We start from the raw sequence: 15,004 nt of genomic DNA, 5'->3' as shown, positions 1-15,004 counted from the left end.
CTTCCTTCCTTCCTTCCTTCCTTCCTTCCTTCCTTCCTTCCTTCCTTCCTTCCTTCCTTCCTTCCTTCCTTCCTTCCTTCCTTCCTTCCTTCCTTCCTCCTTCCTTCCTTCCTTTCTCCCTCCCTCCCTCCCTTCTTTCTTTCTTTCTTTCTTTCTTTCTTTCTTTCTTTCTTTCTTTCTTTCTTTCTTTCTTTTCTTTCTTTCTTTCTTTCTTTCTTTCTTTCTTTCTTTCTTTCTTTCTTTCTCACTTGTCTCATTCTGTCACACAGGCTGGAGTGCTGTGGTGCGATCATAGCTCACTACAGCCCCAACCTCCTGGGTTCAAGCCCTCCGGAGTAGCTGGGACTACAGGTGCACGCCACCATGCTTAGCAATGGAATCTGTTCTTCCACTCAGTTCTGGAAGTGATTCTGAGATATCAGGTTTGGGAGCCCATGGACACGATGTTGCAATCTGTTGCTGTCTTTTATGTTCCCATTGCCTGTCTGGTCAAGGTCCTGCTGGGCGCTTCCACCTGCTTTTTGCCCACCTGCAGCCATTTCTCCAGAGCTGCAGCTGCCTGGGTCATTCACCTCGACCATTCCCTCTAACCCTAATTCTGAATCCAGTCACAGCCCTGGCCCGGCTCCTGCTCTTTTGCTTCCAAGTTGCCTGTTCCTTTTATTGACTTAAAATAAAATATATCTACATGCATAAAAATTTGCATTTTTGATGAATGAATTTTGGTATAATCATGTAATCAGTCTTGCCCAAATTTGAGATACAGAAGAGTTCCAATTTCCTCCAAAATTCCCTCTTGCTGTCCTTTTGTAGTCAATTCTTTCCCTAGCTGCTAGACCCTGACAACTACTGATTTGTTCGTATAATTTTACCTTTTCCAGTATGTCATAACATCGAATCATACAGTATGTAGTCCTTTGGGCCTGGATTCTTTCACTAAGAACAGTGCATTTGAGACTCATCAGGTTGTTGCCTATATCACTAGGTTCTTTTTTCGCTGACTAGTAATTCGTTGTATGGATGTACCATGGTTTGCTTATTCATTCACCAGCTGAAGGTCATGTCAGGTTGTTTCCAGTTGGGGTGAATTATGAATAAAGCCACTATAAACATTTGCATACAGGCTTTCGTGTGAACATTTGTTTTATTTCTCTTGGGTAAGTACACAGGAGTGGTGAGAGTGGATACCCCTTCCTTGCTCCCAAATCCCAGAGGAAAGCATTTAGTCTTTCAACATTAAACATGATGTTAGTTGCATATTCTTTTGTGGATGCCTGTAATCAGGTTTAAAAAAATCAGAATTGATACCTTACCAGACAGCAGCAGAAAATCTTGATCCTCAGTTAACTTTGAAACCTTGTTGTGTGCATCATTTCCATTTAGCTTCCTGAAATGTTGAAAATAACTTGTGGCCCCTCCCTCACTGTCGTCTGGGAGCTGTGAGTACTGGCAATGACTACAGTAAGAGATGAGTCAAGGATGACTCCAAGAGTCCTAGCCTCGTTTCCTCATATGCTTGCCTGCCTCCCTCCCTCCCTCCCTCCCTTCCTCCTTTCCTTCCTTCCTTCCTCCCTTCCTTCCTTCCTTCCTTCCTTCCTTCCTTCCTTCCTTCCTTCCTTCCTTCCTTCCTTCCTTCCTTCCTTCCTTCCTTCTCTCCCTTGTTCCTTCTGTTCAATCTCCTGAAGCTTGTCTCTTTCTTCCTCTTTAGTTCCAGGCTGCTGAAGCAATGGCCCGATGTTGCTAATGCTCCCAGTGGATCTCTGCTATTCGGCCCACTGAAGCCACCTCTCTTTCTCTCTTTTTTTTTTCTTGGTGACAGGATCTTGCCCTGCCACCCAGGCTGGAGTACAGTGATGTGATCATAGCTCACTGCAGCCTCAGACTCCTGGGCTCAATCAATCCTCCCGCCTTAGTCTCTTGAGTAACTGGGACTACAGGCATGTGCCACTACCCCTGGCTAATTTTTGTATTTTCTGTAGAGATGGGGTCTTTCTATCTTGTCCAGGTTGGTCTCAAACTCTTAGACTCCAGCTCTCCTCCCACCTCAGCCTCCCAAAGTGCTGGGATTATAGGTGTGAGCCACTGTGCCCCACCAGAGGTTTTAGATTTTTTGAACTGTGTTCTGAACAATTACTATGTGGACTCTAAGGCCTCATTACAAACTGTGAGGTATTACTGTCCCTATTTTCCAAAGAGATGCAGTTCAGAAGGGCAGGTGGCTTGCTCAAGGTCATCTAGCTGACCAGCAGCAGAGAAGGTATAGGTCTCCTCAGGGTGTGCAACCACCTTGCCAAGGTAAGTTGGCACTCAGAGCTGATACCATTACACCTCAATGGCACTTAGCAAGTGGGTTGAGCCTTTGCTGTTTTTTTCTTATAAAGCTTATATTTTGTTGAATAAATAATAATTCATTTTCATTGGTGGCAGAGGTAGCTTGATTGGTTTCTATTTTTCCATTAACTCCTCCTACTGCCACCTTAAAAGCAGATGCTTTTGGTCATCTTTGAGCTGAGGTGACCTCCTGAGCCACCGTCACCTTTTTGCCCCTTGTATGCCCCACAAGTGTGCCCTGGAAACTGACCAGTCTGCCTCTGCCCATCCCTGCCTGCATCATCCACGTGTGGAACCTGCTGCCTCCAGGTGGTCATTTAGGCAGAAGGGAGGGGACATCACAGGCCCAGGCTCCTCCGTGGCCACTTGGTGTGGTAGGGGACCTTTGTCCTGAACTAGAGAGTCTGAAAAGAAATAGTTTCAAGATAGTAGCATGAGCATGGGCAGAAATCTTCCCCTTTTGGGCCATAATCAGAAAAAAAAAGATAGGAAAAATGTAAGAGATAACAAATACATAATTAGATTAGAAAAGAAGAGGCGGGGCACTGTGGTTCACACCTGTAATCCCAGCACTTTGGGAGGTCAAGATGGGAGAGTCACTCGAGCCTGGGAGTTTGAGACCAGCTTGGGCAACACAGCAAGACCCTGTCTCTACAAATAATAATAATAAAATATGAATGGGACTGAGAAGTTAAAAGCAATGAACTCAATTAATAGCTATCAAACTTTTGGGTTTTGGCACTCTTTTGCTCGCTTGAAAATTATTGAGGACCCCAAAAACCTTTTGTTTACATGGGTTATATCTACTGATATTTACAGTATTATAAATTAAAACTGAGAACTTTAAAAAATCTTTATGTGAAAATAACAAAAATAAGCCCATTACACATCAAAATACTTACGTTAATATAAATAGCATTTTTTTTTGTGAAAAATGACTATGTTTTCCAAGTACAAACATTTAGTGAGAAGAGTGGTATTGTTTTACACTTTTTTTGCAAATCTTTCTTTTTCTTTCTTTCTTTCTTTCTTTCTTTCTTTCTTTCTTTCTTTCTTTCTTTTTCTTTCTTTCTTTCTTTCTTTCTTTCTTTCTTTCTTTCTTTCTTTCTTTCTTTCTTTCTTTCTTTCTTTCTTTCTTTCTTTCTTTCTTTCTTTCTTTCTTTCTTTCTTTCTTTCTTTCTTTCTTTCTTTCTTTCTTTCTTTCTTTCTTTCTTTCTTTCTTTCTTTCTTTCTTTCTCTCTCTCTCTCTCTCTCTCTCTCTTTCTTTCTTTCTTCTTTCTTTTCTTCTTTCCTCTCAGCCTCCAGAGTAGCTGGGACTACAGGCACCTGCCACCACACCCGGCTAATTTTTTGTATTTTTAGGAAAGACAGGGTTTCACTGTGTTAGCCAGGATGGTCTCAATCTCCTGACCTTGTGATCTGCCCGCCTCAGCCTTCCAAAGTGCTTGGATTACAGGCGTGAGCCACCGCGCCCGGCCTTTCTTCTTTCTTTCTTGACAGAGTCTCACTCTATCATTCAGGCTGGAGTGTCATGGTACAGTCACAACTCACTGCAGCCTTGACCTCCTGACTCAGGTGATCTTCCTGCCTTAGCCTCCTGAGTAGCTGGGATCATGGGCACATACCACCACATCTGGCTAATTTAAAAAATTATTTGTAGAGATGGGGGTCTCACTATGGTGCCCAGGCTGGTGACAAATTCCAGGGCTTGAGCAATCTTTAGGGCTGGAATTATAGATGTGAGCCACCGCACCCGGCATATTTTACTTTCGGCTTGCTAGAAGAGAGCTGGATGCTCATATGGGCTTCTGCTTTCAGTCTATTGCACGTTCACAGGTAACGTAATTTCTTGAAATGGTCACACCTCCTTAGTGTGACTATGGAGATAGTTTTGCCTTTGTGGATTCCCAGAAACTGCCTCAGGGACTGACTCCCTGGACCACATTTTGAGGACCACTCCAAGCGGATCAATAATGACCAAAATAAACTTATTTTTAACAATATTTTTTATTTAGTGCTTTAGCTTGGATCCCACCGAAAACCTGAGACAAAGGGACTGCATTTAAGTCATTTATTTGGGGCCATAAATCTAGGAATAAGAATTGGAGGACTGGGAAGTATGAAACAAGGAAGTAGGAAAAACCCATCCAGCCATGTGTTAAGCTAGTGTTAGATCGAATTTACTGGCCAGGCAAGGTGGCTCACGCCTGTAATCCCAGCACTTTGGGAGGCCGAGGCAGATGGATCACCTGAGGTCAGGAGTTCGAGACCAGCCTGGCCAGCATGGTGAAACCCCCCCCTCTACTAAATATACAAAAATTAGTTGGGCGTGGTGGCAGGCACCTGTAATCCCAGCTACTCGGGAGGCTGAGGCAGGAGAATCACTTGAACCGGGGAGGCAGAGGTTGCAGTGAGCCGAGATCGTGCCACTGCATTCCAGCCTGGGCAACAAGAGTGAAACTCCATCTCAAAAAACAAAAAAACAACAAAAATCAAATTTAGCTTACAGCTTCCTCCTTACATATTTTAAGTTCAGCCCAAAGGTTTCTCTGTGCATAGTAAACTATAGCCTACAGGGAAGTGTGTAGGCTGTAACGCACTCTTATGCCAATCACTGAGTTTTGGCCAATCAAAGGTGGTCAACTTTTCAAACTGTGTTCAAATAAGGCAAACGAGGAGCTGCGACCCATCCAGCTGTTTCTGAACCTCATTTCTGTTTTCTGTGAATCACTTTCCTTTTTTTGTCCATAAATCTTCTAACAGAGTCTGTCTAAACCTGCTCTGGCTCAGGAGGCTGCCCTATTCACGAATAGTCCTTTGCTCAATTAAACTGTGTTAAATTTAATTTGGTTAAGGTTGTTCTTTTAACACTGGCCATTGCTGTGGGAAGTCGGGATTCAGTTTAATTGAGGACTCCCATAGAAACCATGTAGATTATGCCTTAGATTGAGGGCTTATGACCTCGAGGCCTGGCATATTTATTCATTGGTTTCTTTCTCCTATTGGGCAAGGATTGCTCCAGGGATGGTTGACTCCTTAGACTTCAAGATTTTTCTGTATACCACGATGCCTGGGGCAGAAAGAAAGGCATACCTGGTGCAGCGGAAGTGAAGCTGTCAGGTTACACCTGGGGGTAGCTGGTTGCCACAGCAACTCTTGTGCAAAAGATGGGCTAAGAGTGTGAAATGTCCAACACATTACATGGGGAAACCAACTTGCAGAATAATATGTACAACAAGACATCATCTACGTTAATAATAAAACCACCAAACTAATAGAAAGTATTTTCCGAGTATATATATATATACGTGGAAGCTGACCAGCCTGCCTCTGCCCATCCTTGCCTGCATCCTCCAGGTACGGAACCTGCTACCTCCAGGTGGTCATTTAGGCAGATACATACATATATATGATGTATATATTTGTATATGTTTACATATCTATATACGAATACATTAAAAATATTGGATTTATACACACCAAGTTTCAAGGGAAGAGATATTGATTGGGAATGTGAGTCACTTAAGAGAATGTTAGTTTTTTACACGTAATTTCCTAATCTTTCTTTATCTCCAAAGCCGCAAAAAACAGAAGATTAGAAACATAAGAGATGCACTGAAGTGAATTCATGAAATTTGTTGGTTTATCCTTTTTCTTCATGGGGAACAGCACCAGGGGGTCATGCCCAGGCCAAGCAAAGGAGCTCCAAGGAAATGGCTCATGGAGTTGTGGGTACCTACACATCTTAGTACATCTGCGCCACTCTAACAAAACACTTGAGCCTGGGTAGTTTATAAACAATGGAAAGTTATTTCTCACAGTTCTGGAGGATGGAAGTCCAAGTTCAAGGCACTGGCGAGTTTGGCATCTGGTGAGGGCTGCTCACTGCATGCAAGATGGCACCTGTGCTGTATCCTCTGGAGGGAACAAATGCTGTGTCCTCACATGGTGGAGGGATGGAAGGTAGAACTCAGCCTCTCAAGCCCTTCTATAATGCACGAATCCATTCATGACTGCAGAGCCCTCATGTCCTCAGGGCCCCATCCCTCGACACTGTTGTGCTGGGGATTAAGTTTCAACATGAATTGTGGAGGGCACACAGACATTCAAACCATAGCACTGAGAGAGCAGCTGGCATCTATCCCTTAGCTGGATGTTAGTGCCCAGGACACCAGAGTGAGAGGCCAATGAGAAAAGTGGGAGGCCGGGCGTGGGGGCTCACACCTGTAATCTCAGCATTTTGGGAGGCCAAGGCGGGTGGATCATCTGAGGTCAGGAGTTCAAGACCAGATTGAGCAATATGGTGAAACTCCGTCTCTACTTAAAAAAAAAAAAGATACAAAAATTAGCCCAGTGTGGTGGCATGCACCTGTAGTCCCAGCTACTCAGGAGGCTGAGACAGGAGAATTGCTTGAACCCAGAAGGTGGAGATTGCAGTGAGCCAAGATTGCACCACTGCACTCCAGCCTGGGTGACAGAGCGAGACTCTGTCTCAAAAAAAAAAAAAAAATATATATATATATAAATATATAAATATATAAATATAAATAAAATTAAAAAAAAGAAAAGAAAAGAAAATGGAGGGGGGTGTGGGGTGGTGTGGCAAGGGTCCCTGTGGATGTGGGATTCAAGATGGGCTTTTGCTTATGAATTCTTAAGGTGGGAGACTGATTTGGAGCATCCTGTAAGGTCAAGTGAGGAGGGAGAATATGAATTTTTGGGGTCTTTTAGGTAGAGACACGATCTCTCTATGTTGCCCAAGCTGGTCTCAAACTGCTGGCCTCAATCTATTCTCCCTCTTCAGCCTCCCAAAGTGCTGAGATTACAGGCATGAGCAAACGCGCCTGAAATAACACAAAATATACACTTTGCTCTCTGTCCCCAGTTCCCAGCAGAATTCCTAAAATCCTTGTAAGGTTGACCCTTGAACAACACAGGTTTGAACTGCAAGGGTCAACTTATACTTGGATAGTTTTCATTAAATATATTAGATTTTATTTTTTACAGTTAGAAAAAACTTAACAGTTACAGGTTACAATGTGCTATGATCATGCCATTGCCCTTGTGTAGCCCCAATATACATATATATATAAAAAAACCCACAAAAAACAAAAAACAACAAAAAGTTAGGTATGTCATGAATGCATAAAATATATGTGAGTACTAGTCTATTTTATAATTTACTACTATAAAGTTACACAAATCTATTATAAAAAGTTAAAATTTATCAAAACTTATGCACACAAACACAGATCATACATGGCACCATTTGTAGTTGAGGGAAATGTAAACAAATGTAAACACGAAGTATTCAATCATAACTGCATAAAATTCACTGTAGTAAGTGCTGTACTACTGTAATATTTTTGTAGCTATCTCCTGTTGATATTGTAGTGAGCTCAAGTGTTGCGAGTCTCTGCTTAAAAGATCATGAGATGCTGACCATCTCCACGTGAGCAGTAGATTGTATATTGCAATTTACAATTTACAACTGCAATCTCCAGTAAATTACATATTGCAGTAAAAATAATGGTCTCTCTCTGTTTTCATTTAATTTCATTACAGTTTAGTGCAATACTGTAAACCTTGAATAGCATCATGGGACCCATACGAAGTGCCACTAGTGATGTCGGAAGAGCTCCTAAGAAGTAAGGTCATGACCTTACAAGAAGAAGTTGAATTGCTCGACATGTACCATAGACTAAGGTCTGCAGCTGTGGTTGCCTGACGTTTGAGACAGATGATTCATCTTGTAGACACATGGTGCAAACTTATGGTATCGATAAATACTGTAGAGCACTGTAAATGTATTTTCTCTTCGTTACGATTTTCTTAATAATGTTTTCTTTTCTCTAGCTTACTTTATTGTAAGAATACAGTATATAAAATATATACAATATATCTGTTGACTATTTATGTTACCCCTAAGGATTCCAGTCAACAGTAGGCTAGTAGTTAAGTCTTTGGGGGAGTCAAAAGTTATACACAAATTTTCAACTGTGTGTGAGGCAGGAGTTGGGCAGTTGTCAGCACTCCTAACCCCTACATTGTTCAAGGGTCAGTTGTGATTTTCTGAGTGATAGAAGTGTCAGGAGAATCTTTTGTTCCAGTGTTTGGTCTCTGTCCTTATTCCCGAGACAGCACTCCTAATATCCTTGTAGATACAGGTGCTAGGAGAATCTTTCATTCTAATATCTGGTTTTTGACCCTAGCACCTGACGCAGAGCTCCTAAAGCCCTTGGAATTTTCTGGGTTAAAGGAGGATCTTTTGTTCTAATGAGGCAACTCTTGGTGGGCTTCTGGATGGGGGCTTGTCAACAGAAAGACCAAGCCATGATTGGAAGCTTGGAGTTTTCAGCCCCATGCCCCATTCTCTGGAGAGGAGAAAGGGGCTGGAAATGGACTTAAAAATCAATCGTGCCTACATGATGAAGCCTCCATAAAAATCCCTGAACTACACATCTGTAATCCCAGCTCGTTGGGAAGCCAAGGCGGGTGGATCACTTAACATCAGAAGTTTGAGACCAGCCTGGCCAACATGGTGAATCTCTGTCTCTACCAAAAACACAAAAATCAGCTGGGCCTAGTGGCAAGCACTTGTAATCTCAGCTACTCGGGAGGCTGAGGCATGAGAATCACTTGTACCCGGGAGGTGGAGGTCGCAGTGAGCTGAGATGGTACCACTGCACTCCAGCCTGGGCGACAGAGTGAGACCCTGTCTCAAAACAAACAAACAAACAACAAACAAACAAAAACAAACAAACAAATCCCTGAGCTAAGTATGAGGTTTAGAGAACTTCCAGGTTGGAGAACACATCTGCTTGCTGGGAGGGTGGTGGACTCCAACTCCACAGATACAGAAGATGCTGGCCCTCTAGACCTTACCCTATGTATCTCCTCATCTGGTGTTTATCTGTATTCTTTATTACAGTTTTACTAATAAACCAATAAACATAAATAAAGCATTTCTCTGAGTTTTATGAGCTGCTCTAGCAGATTAATCTCACCCAACGAGGGAGCTGAGGGAGTCCCAATATATAGTCAATGGGTCAAAGCACAGGTTACAACCCGCACTTGAGATTGGCATCTCAAGAGGGGCAGTCTCACAGGACTGAGCTGTTGACCTGTGGGATCTAATGCTATCTCCAGGTAGACAGGATCAAAACTGAATTGAGTTAGAGGACACCCAGCCGGTGTCCAAGGCAGAATTGCTTGGGATGTGGGAAATGCTCCCACACATCTGGTGTTGGGAGTTCTGTGTTGAGCAGTGTGTGAGAATAGGCAAAACACCTTGTTTTCTTCTATTACAGGGTCAGTTGGGGGGAAGCTGCTCCTCCACTCTTAGGCAAGGCAAAGATGCACAAGTTTCCTAGGAGCAAGTGTATCTCCCAGGAGCTGGGCTTTCAGGTATCTTGAAAGAAGCCCACTCGGGAGACCCTACTGCTGGGTAGGGGAGGTCCCCCAGGGAAAGGCCGGTAGGCAGGGGTGAACCACTGGGTACCAGAGAGGACATGCCACAGAAGACCAGCCAGAGAGTGCATCGTCACATCGAGGAACTCCTTGTGGAGTGCAGAGATCATCATGGGGAGGGGGCTCCTCAAAACCCACCCGGGAGGCCAAGATAGAATGGATATGTGTGATGGATCACCCACGTCCAGCCCTCTAAGACTTTGCCCCATCCTCTCATCAACTCTTCCCCACCCGGACTTGGACAGACGGTGGCAGCGAGGGAGAAAAAGAACAGACCTGCCCCTCCTCCTGCCTACTGGGTGGGCACTGAGCTGGGGAGGAAAGTGGCTCTTGTGAGACTGAGTTTTGATTGACACAAGTCTGTACTCCTCATGCTTGAAAATGTGACCACAGTTATGACATAGCTCAAAGTGACTGAAAAGCTATGGGACAGCCCCAGCTGTCATCCAGGGGCTGGAAGAGCAGAGCTGACCAACCAGCACTGAAAAACAGTGATGGAGGAAAAAGGAAAAGAAAGACATATATGTGCCATGACGTTCTGCCCATTCAGTAAATCAGTTGTTTGTCTTTTTTTTTTTTTGAAACACAGTCTCTCTCTGTTGCCCAGGCTGGAGTGCTCCCTGCAGCCTCAACCTCCAGGGCTCAAGTGATCCTCCCACCTCAGCCTCTTGAGTAGCTGGGACCACAGGCACATGCCACCACACCTGGCTAATTTTTTATAGAGATGGGATCTCACTATGTTGCCCAGCTGGTGTCGAACTCCTGTGCTCAAGTTGATCCTCCCACCTCAGCCCCTCAAAGTGCTGGGATTACAGATATGAGTCACCATGCCTGACCATATTTTAAATACGTATTTTATTTGTATTTAAAAATATGTATATACAGGAAAAGTTACAGACAAATACGTGCAAATGCTCCCGTGATGAACAGACTGTTGACTACCTATCCAACCTCTAATTGCCTTCTATGCTTCCTACAAGAACCTGAATGTTGTTCAGGTAACCACCCAGCTCTGAGGTCACCTGGGCTGGGAGAGGCAGGTTGGTCTAAGCCAGGAGTTCTCAAAAGGAACAGCACCATTCCCTAAGTGTGTTCTGGAAATTGGTGGGGGCTTTGACATTTTGTGGGGAGGGCCCTTGCTATCATCTTTCAATAAACAGGGTCTAGGATGGCTAAATACTTTACAATGTGTGAGACAATCCTTCCTAAGAGGAAATGGTTCCATATCCCACGAGACTTTCTGATGTCTCATGAGACTTTTGTGTAGATGAAAATCCTTTTTAAGCCTAAAACTTCATTCCATTTGATGTATAAGCTCCAAGTATCTTTTTGCATGTTTTTAAATATGCCCTGAACTCCCTAGGAATTATCCTACTGTATAAATCAAGGGAAGGTTGCTCTGTGTTTTCTTTGAAGCTTTACCAAGAGTTGTTCGCCATTTTGGAAAATCATGCCACCAGTGGCAATGGCCTCGTGCTGGGTGAGTCATCTCCCACATCTATGTGTATGGTGGGGTAACCTTGGCATTTCCGTGTGCAGCTGCAAGCATCTCACCACTTCATTGTGTTCTGTAGAGTCTGCTGCCTGAGCCTTTGCTTATTATAAGACATACTGTTTTGTCTTGAATTACTTTTACTTTCTCCTTTACATTACAGCTAGGGCATCAATTTGATTCTTTTTTGAAATGTGTATTTGTCGGTACATTCTGTAGTCTGTGAAGTTTGTTTCTGGATTGAGGGAGGGTGGTTACAAGAATACAGTCATTGTTTTCAAGAGGGGTAGTTGGTCTGATAGCATTGGGGACGGCTGCTTGCCCTGGGATGTCCAAAGGGGTCCCTTTCCCTTGCCAGCGATGGGCTCAGGCATGGACGTGTGACGTACATCTGGCCAGTGGGATATGTGGGCTAAGTCTGCAGGAGGGCTTTGGGGGAAAGATTTTTCTCCTAAAAATAGGAGGGAAGAGGTGCCTTCTTTCCCACCTCTGGGCACTGTCTTGTTTTGATCGTGTGCCTGACTCATAGCAATGAGGTTAGGAAGCCCAAGGACAAAGTCCACAAGCCGAGGGGGCAGAGCAGAAGGGTAGAAGGGAACTGGGCAGTGGTCATATTGCTGAGCTGCTAAATCATCAGCTGTAGTGCCACCCTCATTTGCATTTAATCTACATGTAAATCTGTAGATCTGCGTAATTCAGAGAGGTGGGACTATGGCTGAATGTCAGTCATTTTGTTTTTATTGTTAAAATTTGCCTCTTCAGACAAAATAGACAAAACCAAAATCCTTTCTAAAGGAAAAAAGTAATAATGCATGTGACAGAAAATTAAAACAGTATGAAATATGTTTATAATGAAGTCAGTCACCTTCTACCAGTTGCCAATCTGTTTCCCAGAGGCAACAAATGTTACCAGTTTCTTGTGAGCTCTTCTAGAAATAGTCTATGCATATATATGCATAGGGATATAATACATATGTATGTACTCATGTGAGTGCACATACAATGCTTCATTTTCAAATGTACCATTATATATTGTGGGTTCTTCCTTTCTTTTGTTTTTTTTCTTGTCAAGAAGTATAGAGTTAGGAAGAAAAATATCTTTGATACTGTCCTACATAAAGAATAATTAGGGGCCGGGTGCGCGGTAGCTCACGCCTGCAATCCCAGCACTCTGGGAGGCCGAGGCAGGTGGATCACCTGAAGTCAGGAGTTCGCGACCAGCCTGGCCAACATGGAGAAACCCTGTCTCTGCTAAAAATACGAAAATTAGCCTGACGTGGTGGCGGGAGCCTGTAATCCCAGCTACTTGGAAGGCTGAGGCAGGAGAATCGCTTGAACCCAGGAGGTGGAGGTTGCAGTGAGCTGAGATTGCACCACTGCACTCCAGCCTGGGTGACAGTGAAACTGTCTTTAAAAAAAAAAAATACTAATAATTAGAGAAGTCATCTTCTTTGTATGATAAAGTAGAAAACTCACCGTGTAAATAATTTTTTTTCCAACCCATTTTGACCTTTGTTTATTTTCTTATAAATTTTACTTTCAAAACCTAGATGTGGAATGCCCAAGATGTGTGTGGCCTGGTGCCTGAGTGAGCACCTACGTTGCCCAACAACATGTATAGTACAATCTCCCTTTCAAAAACTATTGTACCAACTATTAATGTACTTTAAATAATACATGCCAAATTATTATTTAAACAATGTTTTTCATTCCTCTTTTTAAATTTTCCAGTTCTTTTTTCTATTAGAGACAGGGCCTCGCAGTGTTGCCCAGGCTGGTCTTGACCTCCTGGCCTTAAGTGATCCCCCCACCTTAGCCTCCCTAAGTGCCAGGATTACAGGCCTGAGCCACCGTTCCTGGGACAAAAGTTTTTAATGGTGATCCCCACTGAGGATTGTAAGGGGAAGAAGTATTTGGGGGTACATTTAATGCCATATCCTTATGTCTTATTTAAAAGTTTCTGAAACAAATATGGATTAGTTTTATGACATAAGTAATTTTGGGGGATGAAAGACAAGCCATTTGTTTGTCCTCTTCCTAGAGTGTTAAATACTGAGTGGCCGGATGTGTGTGAGACCCCTGGGTGTAATACAAGCGTGTGTAAGCGTGTGTTAGCGGGAGCTGGGGTAGGGTTGTTGTTAATTCTGCTCCTCCTATGTGAGTGGCCTCCTTTGCTCCCCTAATGCGCTGTTGTCTCCTCTCTTCTCGGTGCCTTCCTCTCGAGTTCCCTTTCCCCTTCGCAGCCTTTCTCTTTTTATACATAGTAAGCAACAGAGGTGACAGGTTGGAGGCAGAGGGCGAGTCTTAGCCCATTCAGGGCTCTGCTGCCCATTTCCAGGTCTGCACAGATAGGAAAACGGCTGCAAGAGGCACATGCAAATTCCCCGGGGTGCCCTCGCCACCCCTAGCCAGCTCCCAGGGCCACAAAGGAGGTCCTGGCCGCTCTGCCGAGTGCTTCGGTTCCCAGCCTGCAGTGCATGTACTCCAGAGTCCTTGCTGCCCTGGAGGCTGGGTCCAGAGCCTGGGCTCTGGGCAGCTGCTGCGGTGGGCCCACTTCCCTGGAGCAGGGCAGGAGCAGCGCAGGGCCCAGCCAATGCGGGGCCGAAGCCCTCAGGATTTGCTACGTCGAGCATTGAGCTCAGAGCTGACAGATGGAGTCAGATGGGCAAACTAATTATATTTTTCATTTTTTTTTCCTTGGACATTTGTGAGTCTGCAGGAGCTTAATTCATGTATTAATTACACCTCAGAGCTAAATGAGGGGGCTGGAGTGCCTCCAACAGCCTTTGCATTTTATTAGGAAACGTTGCACACATACTTGCCTTCCTAAGGAAATAGCTGCTAAAGCTTCCCTCTGAGGAACTCTGTGGGCCTTGAGGAAACGGAACTCTTTAGCCGCTCAGGCGGGGGCCCAGGTGGAACACTGTAGGCCAGGCTTCAGTTCAGCCTGTGGGCTGACGTTAGAACCTTTGGATTCATCTTCCTCCCCTCACCTGTGGCAGCATCTCCACTGAAGGGAAGCAGTCCCCTCACTGAACCCCCAAAGCCCCAGCCCCCTCAACTGCTGCGTGGGTTTCCCCTGATCAGCTGTGGCATGATTGTGTTGCACTGGGCTGCTGTCTCCAGGCTGAGGCCAGGGACCTGTTTACAGGGCCTGGGGCTTCCAGAAGGGAGTGACTCTCAGTTGGGTCCCCCATATGTGAGCCAGGCACCTGAGGACAGGCCTCTTTCAGGGAGGTGGAAGGAGACAGGGTCTGGCTTTCTCTCTTGAGCCTGGACTTGGGGGGGGTCTGGTAGTCTTGATGTGGAACTCGGCCAGTGCCCAGGAGGCTGGGCTGGGCCAGGTGGGGCCTTTGTAAAGGCCAGTAAGTTGGTGGGAGGAGGTCATTCTTGTGTGAGCCAGGCCCTAGAGCCTAGGGCTCCTTAAACCCCCCTTTCTTGTCCTCCAGTTCTTTATGAAATCTTGTCTACAGCTGCTGTGCTGCTGGCCTGTGTTGTGGGGGTGGGAATGTGGAGACAGTATCTGCCGTCTACTCTTTGGCCAGTTTTCTTGAGGGAAGCAGCACCCAAGGCCTCAGGCTGAGGCATTGTCACTCTCACGGTGATCCCCACAGGAAAGGATGGAGGGAAGGCCTTGGGGCGGGGCAGCACCCTCCCCGCTCTTAGCAGGCCTGAGAGTCCATGTCTAAGGGAAGCACTTCTTTAAAAGGG

The 15,004-nt window shown here is 44.8% G+C and overlaps 1 protein-coding gene across 18 annotated transcripts in view; it reads right to left on the bottom strand.

The window, feature by feature from the left end:
* The window catches only part of DBI (diazepam binding inhibitor, acyl-CoA binding protein), a 343,175-nt gene that overhangs the window by 173,965 nt on the left and 154,206 nt on the right, over positions 1 to 15,004 (bottom strand). Inside the window, exon 1 of one of the 18 annotated variants that reach the window (XM_050752761.1) lies at positions 14,722 to 14,731. The exons of 16 other annotated variants lie outside the window; for them this stretch is intronic. The gene's annotated coding sequence lies outside the window, so the exon portion shown is untranslated. Of the gene's footprint in view, positions 1 to 13,098; positions 13,109 to 14,721; positions 14,732 to 15,004 lie in introns of those variants that run through there. One more of the 18 variants, XM_050752769.1, reaches the window with a different exon arrangement.

The sequence above is a fragment of the Macaca thibetana genome, chromosome 12 (assembly GCF_024542745.1).
Source record: "Macaca thibetana thibetana isolate TM-01 chromosome 12, ASM2454274v1, whole genome shotgun sequence".
NCBI lineage: Eukaryota > Metazoa > Chordata > Mammalia > Primates > Cercopithecidae > Macaca > Macaca thibetana.
The sequence above is the reverse complement of the archived record's forward strand: the minus strand, read 5'-3'. Positions and strand labels throughout refer to the sequence as shown.